General features: G+C 41.9%; 1 long non-coding RNA gene across 1 annotated transcript; it reads left to right on the forward strand.

The window, feature by feature from the left end:
• Window positions 1–8,081: 8,081 nt before the first annotated feature.
• On the forward strand, window positions 8,082–9,054 carry LOC143508762 (uncharacterized). The gene is made up of 4 exons (XR_013129456.1): window positions 8,082–8,171; window positions 8,276–8,321; window positions 8,523–8,671; window positions 8,781–9,054. It is a non-coding gene; the product is annotated as an uncharacterized LOC143508762 (long non-coding RNA).
• Window positions 9,055–9,287: the final 233 nt, after the last annotated feature.

Here is a 9,287-nt window from a genome sequence, read left to right on the forward strand (position 1 = left end):
GGAGTTGTGCTACTTGCCCACAACAGCTCCTGATAACATCAGCAGGACTCCAAAATTCATCTGCATTTTCACAAAGATGTGAAAATACATCAAATGTCTTCAACCAAGATGTCAATTAATAAACTGAAGAGTGATTATCTCTCTGAAGCTTTCTGCTTGATAACTGTGCAGTCAGTACTCCAGTTGCACACTTACACACAGCTTCATTCTGCTGAGATAACAATGCAGTTGAATTAGAGAATATAATTGGCTTATATTATACATGACTAGTTATGCTCTTGGGTGAAAAAGAGGAAGTACTATTTGTGTAAAAACCTACTTCCTATTTTTCTTGCTAGATAAAATGTACAGAATGCTATGTGTAAGTTACAGTATATGTTCATAAATCATAGTTAAACCTCTAATCTTTTCACAGATCACTTACATTTGTATTACCTAGCCAAGTGAACAATGTTAAACTGTTGTCAGTTCTTCATTAGATACGATAATAAATCAACCATCCCATTAGCTTTAAACTTAGAAAAATTGATGCTGCTTTGAAGGCAAAGTGTGCTGCGACATGGGCGGCACAGACGTTACTGCTAAAGAAGTGATCTTTATGATGCACTTTGGTGTGTATTGGAAAGTTGCAGTCTACTAACATGGGTAATGTTTAGCCACTGGAACATCACACACACAAAAGAAGGAAGCTCTAGGTTGTCTTGGGGCCAGGAGAAGATCGTGTGAGACCACATCAGGAAGCCATTTGTCATCTTGAGGTCGGGGACAAGACAGAGTTGAGAAGAGCGAAGTTGGGGGACAGGAAGACGACGTAAGATAGGAGCAGGCTCTGTATAACATCTGTGAAACATTGAGGTGGTGAAGACCTACAAGTATCTGAGTGTCCATCCAGGTGACAAAGTATGATGAAAAAGGAACATGGACAAGCTGTAGAAGGACCAGAGCCTACACTACTTCCTGAGAGCCTTTGGTGAGAGAAATTTCTATGAGTCAGTGATGTAAAGTGCTTTTAGGCTGTTGTGTGCTGTTTAAGGCTGTTGTATGCTGAATAAGATTATCAGAAAGGCCAGCGCTGTCCTGGAGGCCAAACTGGACACAGTGGAGATGGAGGTGGAGTGGAGGATGCTGGGTAATTAAGGTGTCTGATAATGAAGACCCCTCACACCCACTACATAAAACACTACAGGGTCAGTGATCATGAAGAATCCCCTGTTCCTGCGTAATGTAACGCAGTGGACATTCCGCAATCCGAAGGTGAACACATGTACGGAGAAGAGCGTTTCATAACAGTGCTTACAGTTTCAGTTTTCCATACATGCCACCATGGGTTCACATAGGTTCCCAGTCTCCATGCCACCAGTACAGCATTTGGATTCTAGTAACCACTACCCCATAGTGGCTTGTCTAGTTAACCTCTGGTTCTATTCTATAAACTCTGGTTTTCCCAACTCAGCAATCCATGTTTGTTTCCCACAAGTTTCAATGTTACAAAAACGTCTTAAATTATTGATTCATATTCTGGAACAACAACAAGCTGGACTGGACTGATAACACAGCTGCTCTCTACAGGAAGGGTCAGAGCAGACTGAATCTCCAAAGGAGACTCAGATCCTTTGGTGTGTAGGGGACACTTCTGAGGACCTTCTTTGATGCTGTGGTGGCATCAGCCATATTCTATGGTCTGCTGGGGTATCAGCATCTCCACCGCCGACAGGAAGAGACTGACCAGGATCATCAGGAAGTCCAACTCTGTCCTCGGGTGTCCTCTTGACCCAGTGGAGGTGGTGGGAGACAGGAGAATGAGGACTAGGTTTAAACACATGCTGAGGAACCTGTCACACCCCATGCACCACTCTCTGACTGCAGTAAGCAGCTCCTTCAGTTCCCGGCTGCAGCACCCGCGGTGCGTGAAGATACCGCAGGTCCTTCCTTCCACATGCCGTCAGACTGTATAACACACGCTGCTCTCAATAGCTTGTAGTTTATATTTAACATTACTACCACATGCAGAAAAATGTGCAATATTCAATATGTTTAATGTGCAATATCTCACCTGTCACGTAGGGCTACGCCCCCCTCTCTTAGCTGTCACTCCGGTGTCCCTGTTCCTCATGTCTGTGTTGTTCCTTGCCCGTTAGCCCCGCCCTGCTTGCCTGTTGCCCTGGTTTCCGTCTGTCTGTTGTTGTCAGTGTGATCAGCTGTGTCTTGTTAGTTCCATGTTCTTATAGTCCCTGTGTTTCCCTAGCCCCTTGTCGGTGATTGTGTTCCTGAATGCATTCAAATGTGTTTCGGTATTCATGTATTCGTTCCTGTGTAAACCTGGTTCTGTGAGTATCGCTGCCCAGTCGCTCTGTTTTCTGTTTCCTGGTTGTTTCGTTTCATCTGCGTTCTGCCCGTGTTTAAGTATATTGTTCAGTGCCTTAGTCCCTTGTGTACTCAGTGTTCATTTATGCCTCTCCGTGTTTCATGTTTGGACTCCTTAACTAATTTGACCAACGCCTTCCTATTTGACCCTGATTTTGGAATTCCCTTTATTAAATCTCGCTCTCCTCAGCATTTGTGTCCACCTCCTCACTCCGCAGCATACGCTGCGTTACAGTATTATTATATATTTTGCAAACCTTTGTATATAAATATTATATTATATAAATTTTATTATAGGGGAGACCAGGGACAGTTGTAACACTTTTTGTGATTTTTCCAATAAATCAAAAACCATTTACACTGGAATAGCCAATTTGCTGTATTATGAACTTCAATGTGTCAACTACTGAAACAATGTATATAAGTGGGTTTATGAAACATGTACAGGTTGCAAAATTGATTTAAATATAGTCACTCCAATGTTACAACTGTCCCTGGGTACTGGGACAGTTGTAACATCTAAAATTTACTTAATTAATCAATCAAATACTCAAAATGAAAAAGATTATTTTTATTCATGTTATTGTGACTATTGATTTCTTTTTTAAAATAGGCCTAATGATTATTCTCACACATTTACATTTATGGCATTTGGCAGACGCCCTTATCCAGAGCGACTTACGTTTTTTTTAATCTTGTTTTTTATACAAGTGAGCAATTGAGGGTTAAGGGCCTTGCTCAGGGGCACCTCAGTCATGGCCTCAGGTTTGGGAAACGAACCCATGACCCTCCGGTCACAAGACCAGTTCCCTAACCACCAGGCCATGACTCACACCACATGACAAAAAAAGAGGGGAAGGTTCAGGCGCCACACATGGTGTGATGGGGAGGATGAAGGTTCAGGCACCACACATGGTGTGATGGGGAGGATGTTGCAGGTGGTGTGTAGGATGCCACCGTTGCCACAGTGGGTATTGGAGCTGTAATACATGCAACTGCATTCACTGCAGCTGCAGTGGAAGATGGAACCTCTGGTGTCACTGCTGGCAGTGGGCGATCTGTGACCAGGGATGGTGCAAAGTAGCTGTCATTAAAAATATCTTTTTGAAAGGCCAAATTCCAGTGCTTACAAACCCAGCCTGAATATTTGTTGATGTTGCAGCCAGGGGAAGGGCACTCTTCACAATGCTTGGCAGATCATACATGGTCATTGTCACTGACTACTTGGTTCAGGGACGGTTGTAACAAGGCGTTACAATCGTCCCAGTATCACCAGTTATGATTTCACCTCATGTGAATGAGCCTGACTGCTAGTTGGACACATGTTAATCATTTCTAATTTTAGCTTACAAAACAGTAATTCTAATAATACTTATTTGGATTGATAGATATATGATCTCAGGACAGTATCCAAAAAATACCTCTGATAGAAAAGTAAAATTTTTACTTCAAAAAAACACTTGGTGATTACCATCTCTGTGTAAATCTTCATCTCTCTGGTTACTTTGAACATAACAGTGATGTAAAAGCTTCCTAGCTGCGCTATTATATCAAGCTGCCATAAGAATTGATCGGGTACTTGGGTTTCTATGTAGCTGACGACGATGTCGATGATCACTTTTTTGTACACAGTCTGCCCAAGTGAGATGGCTGTAATTTTTCAGATTTTGTGTCTTTAGCTTTTCAGCACTAGTAGTAGTAACTTTTAACTAGCTTTAGTTTTCTAGTTAGCTAATGAATTGTTGTGTAGCTAATTTGTGAATTGAAGTAACGCCTGCTAACTGTTAGCTCGTTTAGCTAGTACTGCTAACGTTAGCTGATCCTAGAGGTGGGTGATACTGGGAATTGTGGTATCGATCTGATACCAAGTAAATACAGGGCCAGTATCGCTGATATCGATACCAATACCGATACTTTTATATTTAAGCTTCATAGATCCAAAGGATCCAAAAGATCTAGGATATAATTTCACCAAACATTGTATGTGACAACAAAATACTTTATTATCACAATCAATATTTTTGTTTCGAAACAATGGAACAGTAACAAAACAGTTTGCCTTAATATTAGCAAAATAATTTTTTTTTGAATGAATGAACGAATGAATGAACGTTCAATTTATATAGCACCTTTCAAGATACCCATGGTCACTTTACAATTTTAACACAGGTACAAGTCTTACACAATCAATCACACACCAACGAGAAGCGGCAGCCAATTGCACAGAGCATACTCTTTACCAGAAGCCACAGCCCCCCTGGAGGACTGAATGGGGTGCAGGAAGGGGAGATAGGACAGACCCTAGTGACAGAGCACCATCCACCACTGGGCATACAAGCACACACACATTCATGCACAGACCCCTGCTTTTCTATTGAACAGAGACACAGTTACACACTCAGGGAGAATTAGTCAGGGAATGCCAATGTACCTAATTTCCATGTTTTGGGACTGTGGGAGGAAACCAGAGACACCTAAGGAAACCCACGCAGAGAACATGGAAACTCCACTCAGACAAGGACTTGAACCCAAGACCCCAGTGTATTTCAATACTCCTGTGGCGTCTCCTTACTGTGACGTGTCGACTCAAGGAGAGCGCTGAGTGGGCAGAACCAGGCTGAGTCTACCTGCATGGCTTTTTGACTGGTGCCTCTGAGCCACGTGACGATGCAACAACAAAAGACGAGAGTGGGGCGGGTCGCTGCTCCATGCTGTGTGACGCAGCACTGCTCTACAGACAGAGGAGACTTTGGTGAATCCACGTGCACAGCAGTCAGTGCGTGCAGGAGAGAAAAAAGCTAGAGTATTGATCTTTTTACACGAGTATTGTTCAATATCAATACCTGTGTTGGTATCAATACTGATATTTGGATCGATACGCCCACCTCTAGCTGATCTCTGTGTTGTAATGGTGGTTCTGGCAAACGGAGCTAAAATGAGCCCTTTACAACTGCCAAATGAATTACGGTCATTTTGTAAAATAAAATGAATAATTTAGAGGAATAGAATGCTTGTTAATGTCTTCTCTTTCTTTAAATGATTTCATTTAGTTGACAATATTCTGGATATTTTTCACTGTTTCACATATAGGCAGCTTCACTCGGTTTTAGGACAGACTGCTCCACCTGGAGGATTTTTCACTAGCTGCCACTGGAATCTGTAATGAAGAATTTGTTTCGTAAATGTAATGATATAACAGGAAGAAATGTTATATAGCTGTTGTATATGTGATTTGATGAAGAACACATCATGCTTGGTGGATGGTTGAGACAGCAGTGCAAATAATTTACAATAACACAAGTGAGTGTTACAACTGTACTGAGTTCACATGGGAAGAAGAGTCCAAGAACACATGGAAGTGGTGTACGTTTCTTTCAAAGAAATCAAACAGCTTTGTAGTGATTTAATGATGGGGATTTCTTCTGTTTTACAGATGAAAGCTAACAAGATCGACACCATGAAGAAGGACCAGAGATCTGAAGTTCCTGCCAGGCCTTCTGTGCTCTACAGGGGCAAATTGGGAGAGAATGTGAGTGTGGGAAGAATAATTTTCACCTCTAATGAAAACACTTCGACTTAATCTGGACCGGTTTATGGTTGTAGATGTTTTTACTTCAACCATCTTAAATGCTTGTGATTTAGTTAGTTGGATGTGTGCGGCAGGTTTAAAATGTTTTTGATGTTATTCTTTCCTGACAGCTCACTCGACCTTTCCCAGACTTTGACTTGTGGGATCCCAACATGCACCTGACTGACTGGACCTACAGCAGTCTGCATGATTCACACTTGAAGAGCTTCTTTAGCCAGCCAAATAGGAAAAGGCTGCTTATTAAGCATGGCCTTATAACTCATGATGAGAAGGTACACACATTATCTCAGACATGAAAACAGAAGGCTTTGTAGCAAGTGTAGCAACCCTTGGAGCCCAAAGAGAGTCTCAACAGGCACTTAAATTTCCTTTATTTTTTGCTCATGACAGTGTAAACTTCATTCATTTATTTTGTCTCTTAGCTCCGTGAAAACTGAATAAAATACAAACAATGCATCAGTCACTCCATACAAATCTCAAACACACCAACCATATACAAAGCCATACAAAATAAGACATACCTCGCTGCGCTGACCAAGGACTGCAAGCACAGATTCCCTTACTCCGTCGTTAGACACAGGCGTCAATATTTTCTTTGAAAAAATGCAAACCCGCAATACACTCTGCATCTAGGCTCAAACAGCTACGTCTCATTACGACCACCTTTGACTTCTCTACCTTTATAGGTGCTCTGCCCTGTGCAATCCACGGCATCCTCAGCAGGACAAATTTAACTACACAAATTCACAACACAAACATCCACAGAATATAAATACATCAACACACATCAAAACCCAAATTAATTAATTCAATGGATTTAAACTCAGTGATGATGTCAGGGCTGGGTCCAGGACCGTCCCTCCTGTCGCCAACAGAGGGCGTGCTCTGCCCACTCCAACCAGGGCTGGGTCCAGGACCGTCCCTCCTGTCGCCACTAGGAGGAGTGCACGCCTTCACGACCTAACGAGACGCAATCAGCAGTAAGGACCTGCAGCTGTGCCTTCCCCTATTTAACAGGCACAGTTGCAGTGCCTCACTGCTGAGTTGTTTGTTGCCTCTCGCACGTACTGCCAGCCGGTATTCTTAAAATCTTTCGTACTTTGGTCTCTCGTTTTTTCCCCTGTTCCCTTCGAGTCTCTCTCCTGCGCCCTTCCTGGCCTACCTCAAGTTTTCCCTCGCTGTACCCTTCCTGTACCATTTCATTATTTTGTTCATTTGTGCTCTAGTTCTTAACGACACGTTGAGTTATTGCCTCCGTGTGTTTTTGGTTCTCAGGTTTCATTATTTTGTTCGTTTGTGCTCCAGTTCTTACCGACACGTTGAGTTATTGCCTCCGTGTGTTTTTGGTTCTCAGGTTTCATTATTTTGTTCGTTTGTGCTCCAGTTCTTACCGACACGTTGAGTTGTTGCCTCCGTGTGTTTTCAGTTTGGTTTTTCAGAGACTTTTCTCTGTTTTTATTTTCTGCGTTTCCCGCTCCTCGCGGAGGTCTCAGTTCGCTATTTGTGCTTTTGAGTTTGCTCCTGAGTCCATCAAACAAAAACCCCGTGGGTCCTCTGTACCCTGAGGACCCTCGTTACAGATGATCCTGGTCATTTACAGGAAGTTTTGAACATTTTTTAAAGGACAAGATATACATTCATTTTCAGAATGTGATATTAGACTTTGAAGTATTTTTACAATATTAATATTAGAGTTAGAAGAAAAGGTTCTAAACCAGCACTTTTTTCAGGTTCTGTGCTCTCGGAAGGAACTCAGCCAGCACTTGAATTACATGAAGACTGTTCAGCAGAGCTGGGAAAAGCTCTTTGTCCAAAAACAGGCAAGTCAGCTGTCATTCAGTTAAACTGATTTACATATTTAAAACCTTCACTAACACTTAATGTTGGGGTAATATTCAGAAGTGCAGAGATGAACTAAGAAGAGAACTCAGTACAACATTCTGAAACTTAGTAGTGTGTGTGTGTGTGTGTGTGTGTATAGCTAAAATGTATATAGTATATAACATTTATTAATATGCCATAAAGCATGTGTAAATTAATGTCCTTAAACTGAAAAGATATAAGCCATTCTTATTTGCAATTGTAACATCAGTTTATCCTTGCAGAAAGAGCTTCTGAAAGAGTTCATGCTGCAGGGACTGAGAGGCGAGCTTCCACAGCATGTCACTATTTCAGACATGTGGCTCGTTTACAAAGGGAAGAATACTTTCAAGACAATGTAGGCTTCTGTAGCTTCAGATTCAATACTATAACATTTATCAGAAGTTACAATGATTTATGTGACATGTAGAATTATTTAAGATTAAGTTATTTTATGTGCAGGTATCAGAAATTCATGAAATGGAGTGACCCTCAGTGTGCTGAACTGGTAGGTGTTAACTGTGAATGTGCGTGTGATTAAAGTTTACATTTCGTTTAAAACGTGTCGTCTTTTAAGCCAACAGTAGGAAGGCAGTTTAGCATGAATATACTATAAAATAATACATGACCAGCTGTGCAGCAGTGTTGCTGATTGATCAGATGTTGACTGGGCATTTAAGGTTTATCTTGACCATGTTTGTTTACTTAGGTCTTGGAACTGAGCCATCGGTTTCAGCTTGAGGAGCTGGAGAAGATCATCTGAGAGCTACGACTGGAAGGCCAAGGCCAGGAGCACCTGGAGAACCTGAGCAGATTTCTCTCAAGGGCGCGACCTGTTCTCTCCATTTCATCTAATAAGTAAGCGACTTAATGAAATCCAGTAATAATTAAGCTTTCATAATGGACAAAAGCTGCTATGTGAAAGACAAACATGACAAACTTGGCTTTGTTGTTTTGCTTTTGTTAGGAGTAACTGTCACGGTCACAGCTCCGGACCCTTCCCTGTGGGCGTGTTATGTCCATATTTGTAGTTCTGTGGGTGTGGGTTGTTTGTGAACGTGTTCGTAGTCGCACCTGTGCCTTGTCTCAAGATCACGAGGGTATGTGTTAATCACCTATTTAATGTGCATTCGTGCAATGTCTTGTGCTCATCTTTGTCTAAAGTTTCGTGCCTGCGTGAGTGTCAGTTGTATGTGCTTGCCCTCCGCACGGAGCTTACACCTGTTATCCGTGTTATTAAACGTTTCATGTGCACCGTTCCACGCTCGTCGTGCCTCCTTCAAGGGTCACAGTAACAGTTTGTCTGCTGAAGATGACGTGAGTTTGATAATTACTTATACTAAAGAGATAATGCTAGATCTTCAGTGACTAGAACAGCTTTTAAGTTGCACTATTCTAGGTCCTCATTAGGGTTGTAACGGTATGAGGTTTTCACGGTATGATAACCGTCTCAGAAAATAACGCGGTATCAGAG

The sequence above is a fragment of the Brachyhypopomus gauderio genome, chromosome 2 (genome assembly GCF_052324685.1).
Source record: "Brachyhypopomus gauderio isolate BG-103 chromosome 2, BGAUD_0.2, whole genome shotgun sequence".
In the NCBI taxonomy this organism is placed as follows: domain Eukaryota; kingdom Metazoa; phylum Chordata; class Actinopteri; order Gymnotiformes; family Hypopomidae; genus Brachyhypopomus; species Brachyhypopomus gauderio.